The 15896-nt window shown below is 45.4% G+C and overlaps 1 long non-coding RNA gene across 1 annotated transcript; it reads right to left on the bottom strand.

Moving 5' to 3' along the window:
• Nucleotides 1-4626: 4626 nt before the first annotated feature.
• Nucleotides 4627-11643, bottom strand: LOC129819913 (uncharacterized). Its single transcript, XR_008754134.1, has 3 exons — nucleotides 7090-11643; nucleotides 6918-6978; nucleotides 4627-6544 (listed from the first exon to the last, which is right to left on the bottom strand). It is a non-coding gene; the product is annotated as an uncharacterized LOC129819913 (long non-coding RNA).
• Between the last annotated feature and the right edge of the window lie 4253 nt (nucleotides 11644-15896).

Here is a 15896-nt window from a genome sequence, read left to right on the forward strand (position 1 = left end):
GTTAATAACCCACCATGTTACTCTGGGCAACCCACTGAGTGCCGCTCCTTTCTCACCCAGTGTGATATTGTGTTTTCTCTCCAGCCCAACACATACTCACGAGAGAGAGCTCGGATCGCCTACGTCATATCACTCCTTACTGGTCGGGCTCGGGAGTGGGGCACAGCTATCTGGGAGGCAAGGGCTGAGTGTACTAACGAATATCAGAACTTTAAAGAGGAGATGATACGGGTTTTTGATCGTTCAGTTTTTGGGAAGGAGGCTTCCAGGGTCCTGGCTTCCCTATGTCAAGGTGATCGATCCATAACGGATTACTCTATAGAGTTTCGCACTCTTGCTGCATCCAGTGACTGGAACGAGCCGGCGTTGCTCGCTCGTTTTCTGGAGGGACTTCACGCTGAGGTTAAGGATGAGATTCTCTCCCGGGAGGTTCCTTCCAGTGTGGACTCTTTGATTGCACTCGCCATCCGCATAGAACGACGGGTAGATCTTCGTCACCGAGCTCGTGGAAGAGAGCTCGCGTTAACGGTGTTTCCCCTCTCCGCATCTCAACCATCTTCTCCCATCAGCTCAGAGACTGAGCCCATGCAGCTGGGAGGTGTTCACATCTCGACTAAGGAGAGGGAACGGAGAATCACCAACCGCCTTTGTCTCTATTGCGGTTCTGCTGGACATTTTGTCATGTCATGTCCAGTAAAAGCCAGAGCTCATCAGTAAGCGGAGGGCTACTGGTGAGCGCTACTACTCAGGTCTCTCCATCAAGATCCTGTACTACCTTGTCGGTCCATCTACGCTGGACCGGTTCGGCTGCTTCCTGCAGTGCCTTGATAGACTCTGGGGCTGAGGGTTGTTTTATGGACGAAGCATGGGCTCGGAAACATGACATTCCTCTCAGACAGTTAGGGAGGCCCACGCCCATGTTCGCATTAGATGGTAGTTCTCTCCCCAGTATCAGATGTGAGACACTACCTTTAACCCTCACAGTATCTGGTAACCACAGTGAGACCATTTCCTTTTTGATTTTTCGTTCACCTTTTACACCTGTTGTTTTGGGTCATCCCTGGCTAGTATGTCATAATCCTTCTATTAATTGGTCTAGTAATTCTATCCTATCCTGGAACGTTTCTTGTCATGTGAAGTGTTTAATGTCTGCTATCCCTCCTGTTTCTTGTGTCCCCTCTACTCAGGAGGAACCTGGGGATTTGACAGGAGTGCCGGAGGAATATCATGATCTACGCACGGTCTTCAGTCGGTCCAGAGCCAACTCTCTTCCTCCTCACCGGTCGTATGATTGTTGTATTGATCTCCTTCCGGGGACCACTCCCCCTCGGGGTAGACTATACTCTCTGTCGGCTCCCGAACGTAAGGCTCTCGAGGATTATCTGTCTGTTTCTCTCGACGCCGGTACCGTGGTGCCTTCCTCCTCTCCCGCCGGAGCGGGGTTTTTCTTTGTTAAGAAGAAGGACGGTACTCTGCGCCCCTGCGTGGATTATCGAGGGCTGAATGACATAACGGTTAAGAATCGTTATCCGCTTCCCCTTATGTCGTCAGCCTTTGAGATGCTGCAGGGAGCCAGGTTCTTTACTAAGTTGGACCTTCGTAACGCTTACCATCTCGTACGCATCAGAGAGGGGGACGAGTGGAAAACGGCGTTTAACACTCCGTTAGGGCATTTTGAATACCGGGTTCTGCCGTTCGGTCTCTCTAATGCTCCAGCTGTCTTTCAGGCATTAGTTAATGATGTACTGAGAGACATGCTGAACATCTTTGTTTTCGTTTACCTTGACGATATCCTGATTTTTTCATCGTCACTCGAGATTCATGTTCAGCACGTTCGACGTGTACTCCAGCGCCTTTTAGAGAATTGTCTCTACGTGAAGGCTGAGAAGTGCGCCTTTCATGTCTCCTCTGTCACTTTTCTTGGTTCTGTTATTTCCGCTGAAGGCATTCAGATGGATCCCGCTAAGGTCCAGGCTGTCAGCGATTGGCCCGTTCCTAAGTCACGTGTCGAGTTGCAGCGTTTTCTCGGTTTCGCTAATTTCTATCGGCGTTTCATTCGTAATTTCGGTCAAGTGGCTGCCCCTCTCACAGCTCTGACTTCTGTCAAGACTTGCTTTAAGTGGTCCGGTTCCGCCCAGGGAGCTTTTGATCTCCTCAAGAAGCGTTTTACATCCGCTCCTATCCTTGTTACTCCTGACGTCACTAAACAATTTATTGTCGAGGTTGACGCTTCAGAGGTGGGCGTGGGAGCCATTCTGTCCCAGCGCTTCCAGTCTGACGATAAGGTTCATCCTTGCGCTTACTTTTCTCATCGCCTGTCGCCATCGGAACGCAACTATGATGTGGGTAACCGCGAACTGCTCGCTATCCGCTTAGCCATAGGCGAATGGCGACAGTGGTTGGAGGGGGCGACCGTTCCTTTTGTCGTTTGGACTGACCATAAGAACCTTGAGTACATCCGTTCTGCCAAACGACTTAATGCACGTCAAGCTCGTTGGGCGTTGTTTTTCGCTCGTTTTGAGTTCGTGATTTCCTATCGCCCGGGAAATAAGAACACCAAGCCTGATGCCTTATCCCGTCTCTTTAGTTCTTCTGTGGTTTCTACCGACCCCGAGGGGATTCTCCCTGAAGGGCGTGTTGTTGGGTTGACTGTCTGGGGTATTGAGAGACAGGTAAAGCAAGCGCTCACTCACACTGCGTCGCCGCGCGCTTGTCCTAGTAACCTTCTGTTTGTTCCTGTCTCTACTCGTCTGGCTGTTCTTCAGTGGGCTCATTCTGCCAAGTTAGCTGGCCACCCCGGTGTTCGGGGTACGCTTGCTTCTATTCGCCAGCGGTTTTGGTGGCCTACTCAGGAGCGGGACACGCGCCGTTTCGTGGCTGCTTGTTCGGACTGCGCGCAGACTAAGTCAGGTAACTCTCCTCCTGCCGGTCGTCTCAGACCGCTTCCCATTCCTTCTCGACCATGGTCTCACATCGCCTTAGACTTTGTTACCGGTCTGCCTTCGTCTGTGGGGAAGACTGTGATTCTTACGGTTATCGATAGGTTCTCTAAGGCGGCACATTTCATTCCCCTCGCTAAGCTTCCTTCCGCTAAGGAGACGGCACAAATCATCATTGAGAATGTGTTCAGAATTCATGGCCTCCCGTTAGACGCCGTTTCAGACAGAGGTCCGCAATTCACGTCACAGTTTTGGAGGGAGTTCTGTCGTTTGATCGGTGCTTCCGTCAGTCTCTCTTCCGGGTTTCATCCCCAGTCTAACGGTCAAGCAGAAAGGGCCAATCAGTCGATTGGTCGCATTTTACGCAGCCTTTCGTTTCGAAACCCTGCGTCTTGGGCAGAACAGCTCCCCTGGGCTGAGTACGCTCACAACTCGCTTCCTTCGTCTGCTACCGGGCTATCTCCGTTTCAGAGTAGTCTTGGTTACCAGCCTCCTCTGTTCTCGTCCCAGCTCGCCGAGTCCAGCGTTCCCTCCGCTCAGGCTTTTGTCCAACGTTGTGAGCGCACTTGGAGGAGGGTCAGGTCTGCACTTTGCCGTTACAGGGCGCAGACTGTGAGAGCCGCCAATAAACGTAGGATTAAGAGTCCTAGGTATTGTCGCGGTCAGAGAGTGTGGCTTTCCACTCGTAACCTTCCCCTTACGACAGCTTCTCGCAAGTTGACTCCGCGGTTCATTGGTCCGTTCCGTGTCTCTCAGGTCGTCAATCCTGTCGCTGTGCGACTGCTTCTTCCGCGACATCTTCGTCGCGTCCACCCTGTCTTCCATGTCTCTTGTGTCAAGCCTTTTCTTCGCGCTCCCGTTCGTCTTCCCTCTCCCCCTCCCGTCCTTGTCGAGGGCGCACCTATTTACAAGGTACGGAAGATCATGGACATGCGTTCTCGGGGACGTGGTCACCAGTACTTAGTGGATTGGGAGGGTTACGGTCCTGAGGAGAGGAGTTGGGTTCCATCTCGGGACGTTCTGGACCGTTCGTTGATTGATGATTTCCTCCGTTGCCGCCAGGGTTCCTCCTCGAGTGCGCCAGGAGGCGCTCGGTGAGTGGGGGGGTACTGTCATGTTTTGTCATTTGATTATCATGTCTTGTCCCTGTGCTTCCCTTCCATTTGTCTCCCTCTGCTGGTCTTAGGAGGTTCTTTCCCTCTTTCTATCCCTCTCTCTTCCCCTCCCTCTCTTCCTCTCTCGCTCTCTCTCTATCGTTCCGTTCCTGCTCCCAGCTGTTCCTCATTCTCCTAACTACCTCATTTAATCTTTCACACCTGTCCCCTATTTTGCCCTCTGATTAGAGTTCCTATTTCTCCCTCTGTTTTCCGCTTCTGTCCTTGTCGGATCTTTGTTTGATGTTTGCTGTTCTGTGTCCTGGTTCCGCCCTGTCGTGTTTTTGCCTTCAACAGATGCTGCGTGTGAGCAGGTGTCATCTAAGATATATCCTTGAGTACCGTTTTGTTTAAGACTGGAATAAAGACTCTGTTTTTGTTAAGTCGCTTTTGGGTCCTCATTCACCAGCATAACACATACACAGTAACAGGACTAAGGTTTTAAAATAGAGCCAAGCTGGAGTCATATTCTATACAGGACGCTACCATCTAATAGTTCAAATGAATGGTTAAAATGAAACGAACTAAAAAAAAATATTCAACCTTTTATTTTGACAGGGAGTCATGCTGAGGTCAATGTCTCTTTTGCACATGAGCACATAGACAAACAAATAAATTCTAAAAGCTTTAACAAGAGAAAGGTATTTTGTTTCATTTGGAAACAGCATAACATTTTGTACAAGTAGAATAGTTTGATCATCCCACCCACAATAGAACAGGGGTAGGCCACCCTGTTCCCGGAGAGCTGCAGGTACCGCAGGATTTTGTTCTAACTAGGTACCACACCAGGGGTGCGTTCAGTTTGCTTGAACGCTTGCTATGCTGGGCACGATTTGTACTGAATAACATGTTTTCCCAAAACGTTCTTGTACGTTCTTGAACAGACTTTGAGATACGTTTGCTCCATTCAGTGGGTGTGCCGGGGTGTGGCTTGAAGCATGGCGGCATATTTAAAGGGCACCGGTGCATTTGGGTGGGTCAGTTTTCCATAACCCAACCCAACCCCTTCAACTAGTCATTCCTTACACCACCGTTTCCATTCAATTGAATGTTCTGTTCTGTTTTTATGTACTGAACGAAGCCCTGACCAACTGAGCAAATTGATTAGTTCAGTGATTGCTGAAATTCAACACACCTGGTCTTTCAGGTCAGTTAAATCAAAAACATGAAGTGCCTGCGGCACTCTAGGACCAGGATTGACTACCCCTGACATCGAGGAAAGGGAACAGCTGTACATCCAACCACGCATGGGAAAACACACCACACCTCTTCTGACAGTAAGTGGAAATCATATCATGTCACACTGTTACATTTGAGTTTATTTGCATGAATTTCAAGCATGGCACAAAGTCAGAGAAGATTCAACCCAAACCCTTTGGTAAAGGGGCTCAGTGAATGTGAAGTGGAATGTGTGCAGATGGGTCAGTTTTTCAGAGGACAGTTAGCCAGCTGGCCTGTCCAGATACACTCCAACTCTCTTGGAATGGGAGTGGGGGACATGTATGGCAGTACTCTTCCCATTGTGCCTGGCAAAGTAACTGTCATCATCTCAGTTCAGACTCCAGGACTTGTCATTGTATCCAAGCAAACAGTCTTCATCAATTCCTCTCCTGTTGATTCCTTGATATGTCACTCCTATAAAAGCCCCTCTCCCAATCCAATTTGCCTCCCAGTAACAGTGCCCAGTCAGACCCTGTCGACACAGGACCTGTAGCCAGACCTTCAATCTCTCTGGGTGATCAGGATAGGGCTGCTGCATCCAATTCAATTCAATTCAATTTCAATTCAAGGGGCTTTATTGGCATGGGAAACATGTGTTAACATTGCCAAAGCAAGTGAGGTAGACAATACACAAAAGTGAAACAAACAAAACGAATTAACAGTAAACATTACACATACAGAAGTTTCAAAACAATAAAGGCATTATGAGTGTCATATTAAATATATACAGTGTTGTAACAATGTACAAATGGTTAAAGCACACAAGTTAAAATAAGTAAGCATAAATATGGGTTGTATTTACAATGGTGTTTGTTCTTCACTGGTTGCCCTTTTCTTGTGGCAACAGGTCACAAATCTTGCTGCTGTGATGGCACACTGTGGAATTTCACCCAGTAGATATGGGAGTTTATCAAAATTGGATTTGTTTTCGAATTCTTTGTGGATCTGTGTGATCTGAGGGAAATATGTGTCTCTAATATGGTCATACATTGGGCAGGAGGTTAGGAAGTGCAGCTCGGTTTCCACCTCATTTTGTGGGCAGTGCACATAACCTGTCTTCTTTTGAGAGCCATGTCTGCCTACGGCGGCCTTTCTCAATAGCAAGGCTATGCTCACTGAGTCTGTACATAGTCAAAGCTTTCCTCACATCCATATCTGTGTCACTCGTCTGTTTCCCTCAGACAGAGAAAGGTATTTGCTGTATGTGCTGTGTTTGGGTCCAGAGTGCATCTGAATGAGAATGATAAGACAAAATGAATAGAAAAATCTATGTTACAATGTCATAAAACTCATCCGAATGTATAAAACTCACAAACTTATCAACACGTGCTCAGTTCAATTGTAGCCCCATCATAATATCTATGCTGTAGACCTTTTCCTCGTGGTGAAATAAAATGACAGAATGGCTTTGAGTCAAAACCCTTTACTACGACCTGGTAGACTCACAAGATGTTTTCAGGATAAAAAGTGCAGTCGTTTGTAACAAAGACTGGTTTGATAATTCCAGCAGAAATGTAGTTGTATTGATCCTCTGTTTATACTCTGCATTTCCTTCTTGTCTTAAAATGCATACTAACTTTCCACAGCAGTCATGATGACTTACATTTCATAAGCCCAGGTTTGATCCTGCCCTTTCCATCATGGTCCACGCTAGTGCAGAGAAACTGAAGAACAGACTGAGTATGGACATACACAACCAGTATGGAAAGTGTATAAAGTAAACCATATAATACAAATGTATTATTTCAGCCCAGGGGGACATATTTATTATTTACCTGAGTTTCTCCAGTTCAGTGAGTGGATGATTCAGTACAGCAGAGAGCAGGTTTACTCCTGAGTCTCTGGGTTAATTGTAGTGTAGCTCTTTCAGGTGCGAAGGGTTTGATCTCAGATCTGATGCAAGAGAAGCACAGCCTTCCTCTCAGACTCTACACAATGACAACCTCAAACAAGATAAAACAATTGTCAGATAAAACTGTCACACAATAGTTACAAAACATTTGGGTCACTGCCCTCATTTTCAATATGGAGTGACTCACCCAAGTGAGAAAATCTCATGCATTCATTTATCTTTACACGATAACATTATTTTGCTGCTACAATTATAACCCTATTACGGGGGCTGAGTCACTGGCTTACTGGTGCTCTTCCATGCCGTCCCTAGGAGGGGTGCATCACTTGAGTGGGTTTAGTCAATGGCGTGATCTTCCTGTCCGGGTTGGCGCCCCCCCCTTGGGTTCGTGCCGTGGGGGAGATCTTCGTGGGCTATACTCGGCCTTGTCTCAGTGTAGTAAGCTACCATTCTGTATTCTGTATACTTCTGGCCCTTCTTTGGACACTGTGTTAACTAACCTCCAGACGAGCTTCAATGCCATACAACTCTCCTTCCGTGGCCTCCAACTACTCTTAAATGCAAGTAAAACTAAATGCATGCTCTTCAACCGATCGCTACCAGCACCAGCCCGCCCGTCCAGCATCAATACTCCGTACGGTTCTGACCTAGAATATGTGGACATCTACAAATACCTAGGTGTCTGGTTAGACTGTAAACTCTCCTTCCAGACTCACATTGGAGATGCTTAATCCAAAATTAAATCTAGAATCGGCTTCCAATTTCGCAACAAAGCATCCTTCACTCATGCTGCTTAACATAACCTAGTAAAACTGACTATCCTACCGATCCTTGACTTCGGCAATGTCATTTACAAAATAGCCTCCAACACTTTACTCAGCAAATTGGATGCAGTCTATCACAGTGCCATCCGTTTTGTCACCAAAGCCCCATTACTACCCACCACTACAACCTGTATGCTCTCATTGGCTGGCCCTCGCTTCATATTCGTCGCCAAACCCACTGGCTCCAGGTCATCTATAAGTCTTTGCTAGGTAAAGCCCCGCCTTATCTCAGCTCACTGGTCACCATAGCAGCACCCACCCGTAGCACGCACTCCAGCAGGTATATTTCACTGGTCACCTCCAAAGCCAATTCCTCCTTCGGCCGCCTTTCCTTCCAGTTCTCTGCTGCCAATGACTGGAACGAATTGCAAAAATCACTGAAGCTGGAGACTCAGATCTCCCTGACTAACTTTAAGCACCAGTTGTCAGAGCAGCTCACAGATCACTGCACCTGCACATAGCCCATCTGTAAATAGCCCATCCAACTACCTCATCCCCATACTGTTATTTTGATACATTTTTTGCTCGTTTGCACCCCAGTATCTCTACTTGCACATTCAGCTTCTGCACATCTATCACTCCAGTGTTTAATTGCTAAATTACAATTATTTCGTCACTATGGCCTATTTATTGCCTTACCTCCCTTATCTTACCTCATTTGCACACACAGAACTTGTTCTCAACTAGCCTACCTGGTTAAATAAAGGTGAAATATATATATTTCTTAAAGTTGGTGGTTGAATATATCCCTCTAGTTGTGTGGAGGCTGTGCTTTGGCAAAGTGGGTGGGGTTATATCCTGCCTGGTTGGCCCTGTCCGGGGGTATAGGCGGACGAGGCCACAGTGTCTCCCGACCCCTCCTGTCTCAGCCTCCAGTAATTATGCTGCAATAGTTTGTGTCAGGGGGCTAGGGTCAGTCTGTTATATCTGGAGAATTTCTCCTGTCTTATCTGGTGTCCTGTGTGAATTTAAGTATGCTCCCTCTAATTTTCTCTCGCTCTCTCTTTCTCTTCTCTCGGAGGATCTGAGCCCTAGGACCGTGTTGCTGCTCCAGTTTCAACTGTTCTGCCTGCAGCTATGGAACGCTGACCTGTTCACGTACTACCTTGTCCCGGACCTGCTGTTTTCGATTTTCTCTCTCTCTACCGCACCTGTTGTCGCTAACTCTGAATGATCGGCTATGAAAAGCCAACTGACATTTACTCCTGAGGTGCTGACCTATTGAACTTGCACCCTCTACAACCACTGTGATTATTATTATTTGACCCGCTGGTCATCTATGAACGTTTGAACATCTTGGCCATGTACTGTTATAATCTCCACCCGGCACAGCCAGAAGAGGACTGGCCACCCCTCAGAGCCTGGTTCCTCTCTAAATTTCTTCCTAGGTTCCTGCCTTTCTAGTTTTTCCTAGCCACCATGCTTCTAAATCTGCATTGCTTGCTGTTTGGGGTTTTAGGCTGGGTTTCTGTATAGCACTTTGACATCGGCTGATGTAAAAAGGGCTTTATAAATTTGATTGAAAATGATGTGATAGACATGTGGCTTGACTGAACCATGCAGTAAAACTGTGGTGATTGTTCAAATTTGCAAGCCCTCTCATAATGTATGGTGAGTTTGTCACGTTCCTGACCTTATTTCCTTTGTTATGTATTGTTTAGTTGGTCAAGACGTGAGCTGGGTGGGCATTCTATGTTATGTGTTTCTATGTTGGGTTCATTGTCAACTAGCCTGATATGGTTCTCAATCAGGGGCAGGTGTTTTACGTTTCCTCTGATTGAGAACCATATTAAGGTAGGCTGTTCTCACTGTTTGTTTGTGGGTGATTGTTGCTGTGTCTGTGTTTGTTCGCCACACGGTACTGTTTCGTTCGTTCGTTCATGTTTTATGTTCTCAAGTTCAGGTCTGTTCACGTCGTTTATTATTTTGTAGTTTGTTCAAGTGTTTTTTCGTCTTCGTTATTGCTATAATAAATAAGTATGTTTTCAACCCACGCTGCGTTTTGGTCCGATCCTTGCTCCTCTTCAGACGAGGAGGAAGACGAGCGTTACAGAGTTGTTGATTTTGCTAAACATGTCTCATACAATCCAAATGAACTTACTTCAGTTTCTCCAGTTTCCAATGTAAACTTTCCAGTCCAGAATAGAGCAGTTTCACCCCTGAATCCTGCAGGTCATTGTCACTCAGGTCCAGCTCTTCCAGGTGTGAAGACTTTGAGCTGAGGCCAACATTGATTCAGCCTAAACACATAATAAGAATTATTACATACTACGAATGAGTGGAAAGTTACTTTGAGAATTAGTATTTCAATCAGAATTGCCTTTAACTTGATTTGCATGTAAATACTATTTTAATTGTGATTTAAACAAAGATGTATATATATACATCCAGCGTTCTCAGCGTTCTCAGGTGTGAGGAGATTGAGTTGAGTGGAGGCCAACGTTTCACAGCATCTCACTGTGAGGTAACATTGATTCAGCCTAAACACATATTAAGAATGATTACATTCTGCGAAAGTGTGGAAAGTTGCGTTGAGACTACTAGGCTTCCATCCACTTGTCAAAAAATCTTTCAAGCAAATAATCTAAGTGCTTCTGCCTTGTCAGAAAACTGAAGGAGAGAGATGCTGCTTCTGAAAACGGCAAGGTGACCGGGTACAATTGTATGGTTAAAACATTACAAGTACGACCCACACAGATTGATCAAGTATAGCGACAAAGTTGAGGAGCAATTCAGCGGGTCGGATACGAGGAGTATGTGTGTAACGATCGTCGTCAGGGTGGAAATGACCGGACCAAGATGCAGCGTTGTGAGCGTACATTTCTTTTTATTTTGAATGTCGCCAACAAAAACAAGAAACAACAAAAACTAACATGAAGCTGACTAGGGCTATACAGGCCACTAACACAGACAACTACCCACAACTAAGGTGGAAAAACAGGCTGCCTAAGTATGATTCCCAATCAGAGACAACGATAGGCGGCTGTCCCTGATTGAGAACCATACCCGGCCAAAACAAAGAAACAGAAAACATAGAAATAAAGAAACTAGAATGCCCACCCTAGTCACATCCTGGCCTAACCAAAATAGAGAATAAAAGCCTCTCTATGGCCAGGGCGTGACAATGTGGCAGGGGCTTTTAACGATCACAGATTACAAAAAGAAAGCCAATCACATCGCAGACACCAACACCGTCCTATCCGACGAGCTAAAAACCCTTTTCTCCTGCTTCGAGCTGCCGAGGAGAGCCCCTGAAGACAACGAGGGCTATGTGCTTATGGTCTTCACGGAAGACGTATGTAAATCCTTAAAGCGTGTTAACCCTTGCCAGGCTGCCGGCCCAGACGGCATCCTTAGCTGTGGACTAAAGCTCGACAGAGCATGTGCAGAGCAGCTAGCTGTTGCGTTCTCTGACCTTTTCAGTCTCTCTCTAGCTCAGGCCGTTATCCCCACCTGCTTCAAGATGTCCACAATCATGCCTGTGCCCAAAAAGGGGAAAGTAACAACTGAATTACTACCGACCTGTAGTACTCACTTCCGTCATCCCGAAATGCTACGGGAGGCTAGTCGAAGACTACATCACTTCCTCCCTCCTCGACACATTCGACCCTCTCCAATTCGCCTACCACCCCGACAGATCCATGGACGACGCAATCGTCATTGCACTGCACATTGCCCTTACCCACCCCCCACCCCCCTTACCCACCCACCTGGACAAGAGGAATGCATATATTAGGATGCTGTTCATCGACTACAGCTCGACTTTCAATACCATAGTGCCCTCTAAGCTCACCACTAAGCTCACAGCCCTGTGACTGAACTCCTCCCAATGCAACTGGGTCCTGGACTTCATGACTGGCCGCCTCCAGATAGTGAAGGTAGGCAACATTACCTCCTCCACACTGATCCTCAACTCCTGTACTCCCTGTATATCCACAACTGCGTGGCCTCACACAACTCCAACTTCATTAAGTTCGCTGATGACACGACAGTAGTAGGCCTGATTACCAACAACGACGAGCCAGCCTACAAGGAGGAGGTAGGCACTCTGATGGTGTGGTGCCTTCTCCAAGGAGGTGACATGGTCAAACCACACGGACACCGTGGTGAAGAAGGGACTGCCCTTACCCACCCACTACTCTTTAACCTCAGGAGGCTGAAGAAATTTGGCCTGTCCCCGAGGACCCCTTACAGTGTTCTACAGGAGCACCATTGAGAGCATACTATCAGGCTGCATCAAAGCCTGTTCTGGCAACTGGGGAAAATGCTTTTAGTTTGTATGCCCCCAGCTCATGGATTAGCCTTCAGGACACCTTGAAATTAGACTCGCTGGTCTCCATTGCACAGTTTAGATATTTTTTATTGTATGTTCACAGGGATCCCTTGCAAATTAGAATTTGGTCTCATTGGTGAACCACCCTCTATAAATTAAAGTTCAATTTTTAAAAAGTATAAAAATCCTCGGGCGCTGACCGCAAGGCACTACAGAGGGTGGTACACTGCAAGCCCTCCAGGACACCTACAACATCCGGTGTCGCAGGAAGGCCAAGAAGATCCTCAGGGACCTCCAGCCCACACTCCTTTCTGAAGATCTGTGTACACACTCCTGAGTACACTGAAGCTTCTCATCCTCATAGAAGATCAGATGGACTTTTTCTAGCTGTTTGAAGGCCAGTTTTCCAAGTTACATAATCATCTCTTCATCCTTGTGTAGAACTTTAGAGGTTCTAAGGTACTTCTGATGCCTCTGTTGGGTCTGAAATACCATAAAGTGAGTGAACATTTGAGTCAGTCTTGGACATCTCTCCACTCTGCTTCACTCAACAGTCTCTCTAGAACAGTAGCTGAAATCCAACAGAACACTGGTATGTGGCACATGATGTGGAGACTCCTTGACATCTTTATGTGTGTGTGTTATGATTCTTTTGGCCAGGTTCTCATCATTGACTCTTCTCACAAAGTATTCCTCCTTCTGTGGGTCATTGAACACTCCTACCTCCGTCCACTGACTGATATGCTCTCGAGGGATTTGATCGACTGCTGCAGGTCGGGAGGTTATCCAGAGGAGAGCAGAGGGGAGTTCTCCTGTAATGAAGCTTGTGATCAGCACATCCACGGAGGCTGGCTGTGTCTCATCCGCCAACACCTTGTTATTTTCAAAGTCCAGAGGCGGTCAACTCTCATCCAGACTGTCAAAGATGAACAATACTTCAGACTCTCCCTCAAGAGTTGTAACGTCTTTCATGTTAGTGAATAATTGATGAAGCAGTTCAATCAGACTGCAGTCCAAATATTAGGATTGATCTTACGAAAAGGAAGTGGAAACAGGAAATCAATGTTCTTGTTCTCCTTTCTTTCTGCCCAGTCGCGCACACAGTTTTTCCCACTCCAGCAATGCCAATTGTAAGCACTGATTCGATTTTCTTCTCTTGGTCAAGCAGAGGTTTGAAAATCTTAGTTAGAAAGGACTGTGTTAATGTTTTTCTGCTGAATCTGGTGTTCTGGCTTCCAGATGTCTGACCTTGTGCTCATCAATGACCCCTCCCCAGTCCCCCTCGATCACATGGAGCTCAGTGTAGATCTTGTTCAGAAAGGCAGAGCTTGCAAGAAAGGCATTTCACTGTACTTGTGCATGTGACATATTTTTTTTTAAACTTAAACCGATCAGTAGCCTTGTGAGGGTACAATCACTGGGGAAGCCAAAAGAGAAAAATAAGCCATATTAAAACCTATGTGTTGTGATAATTGCGTAGTTTGCTCTATAACCTGTTTAGTTCATATGCCTTGCCACTGTGATATATATATATATATATATATATATATATATAATATATATATATATATATATATATATATATATAAGGCCGAGACATTAAGAAGACCCAGTGGCAGAATAAATTCAATCACACCTTTTGTTTCATCACAAAACTGGAGTGCAACCTCTGTCCACAAAACATATTGCATGTAACAAACAGTTATATGACCTACAAATGGTCAAGCAAGATAATGTTTCAGCCATTTTCGGACTACTAAACTATTGATTTAAAACCACGGAGAGTTTCCGCAAGTCGCAAAGAAACCAGGAGCTGCCTCCATTATTCCAGCACCATTTCAACTTCAACATTTTAACATCATCAAATCACCTACGCTTAGTCTAATACAGTGACGACTAAAAGATACCAAAAACAATTTAGTCCAATCAATGTAAGCTAAATATGATGTGGCTTTCCATGGTTCTGATTTCTGTGTGTGTCTGCGTTCGTGCAAGTAGAAAAACATGTTAACTCATCCTACTTGTAGAGAAATCCCCAATGCCATCTATAAAACAGTCTATGACTCTCATACAGTACACACTTTTAGTTTTTTGTTGTCCTAGGCTACCTGGCTAGTATGCTTGCTCGCTAGCCTAACTTCCTTTCATTTGCAACGATGAGCCAACAAGTTAACATTCGCATAATACACTGAACAAAAAATAAACTCAACATGTAAAGTGTTGTTCCCATGTTTCATGAGCTGAAATAAAATATCCTAGAAATGTTCCAAAACGCACAAAGAAAAGATGTTTCAAAAATGTTTGTTTACATCTCTGTTAGTGAGCATTTCTCCTTTGCCAAGATAATCCATCCACCTTACATGTGTGGCTTATCAAGAAGCTGAATAAACAGCATGATCATTACACAGGTGCACCTTGTGCTGGGGTGCCCCATGGTGTCTGTGGGGTTATGGTATGGGCAGGCATAGCTACGGACAACGAACACAATTGCGTTTTTATCGATGGCACTTTGAATGCACAGAGATACCATGACAAGATCCTGAAGCCCATTGTCGTGCCATTCATCTGCCACCACAACATGATAATGCATGGCCCCATGTCACAAGGATCTGCACACTTCCTGGAAACTGAAAATGTCCCAGTTCTTCCTAGGCCTGCATACTCACCAGACATGCTACCCATTGAGCATACTCCCCCCAGAAATGATAACCTCACCTGTTATTGTAATGGTGTGAGGTAGCATGTCTTTGGGTATTATATTTGTGCATGTAACTTTCCCACTCATCATTGGTCACGATTCATTCAGGATTATCCATAATCATTCATGTAGAAGTGTTTAGAAACATATTCTATTCTTATTTAGAATAAAAGTGACTCCAAAATGACACAATAGGTCATTTACCATTCCTTTCTATTGGGCACAAAATAATCTGAAAAAACAAAAAAACAAAACAGCAAATGCATCCAACACATTTGTAGAGTCACAAACTTGATGTAGTTTTTATTTATATATATTTTTTCACCTTTTATTTAACCAGGCAGGCTAGTTGAGAGCAAGTTCTCATTTACAACTGCGACCTGGCCAAGATAAAGCGAAGCAGTGTGACGCATGGAATAAACAAACATACAGTCAATAACACAATAGAGAAAAGGTCTATATACAGTGTGTGCTAATGAGGTAGTCATTGCGTGCTATGAATATGGGACCAAATTCTTAACGTTTTACTACTTTAATACACATACCGCAATGGATGAAAATACCCCCAAATTAAAGCTGTCTGCACTTTAACCTCAGTCGTTGTATCATTTAAAATCAACAAGGTAAATCAACAAAGTACATCGTCACTTTTCCATAAAATAAATGTTGAATATTCCTTGGGCAGATAATATCCTACTCATCACTCCACTTGCTTAATTAATTAGCTTTTGTTTTGAGCCAACTAACCATGATGGTGTTCCTACTCCAGGGCAGCTCAGTGTAAACAAGCCTAACGGTAGGGCAGGAATCTGCTGAATACTTGTACTACAGATCGGTTGCATGTGCACCAGAGGTAGTTTGGAGGTAAACAAAGTGCTCAAAAGTACTTTATTTCGTGTTTTGGAGAACTGACAGCCTGTGCATACAGAGAAATG

The sequence above is a fragment of the Salvelinus fontinalis genome, chromosome 22 (genome assembly GCF_029448725.1).
Source record: "Salvelinus fontinalis isolate EN_2023a chromosome 22, ASM2944872v1, whole genome shotgun sequence".
Classification (NCBI taxonomy): Eukaryota; Metazoa; Chordata; class Actinopteri; order Salmoniformes; family Salmonidae; genus Salvelinus; species Salvelinus fontinalis.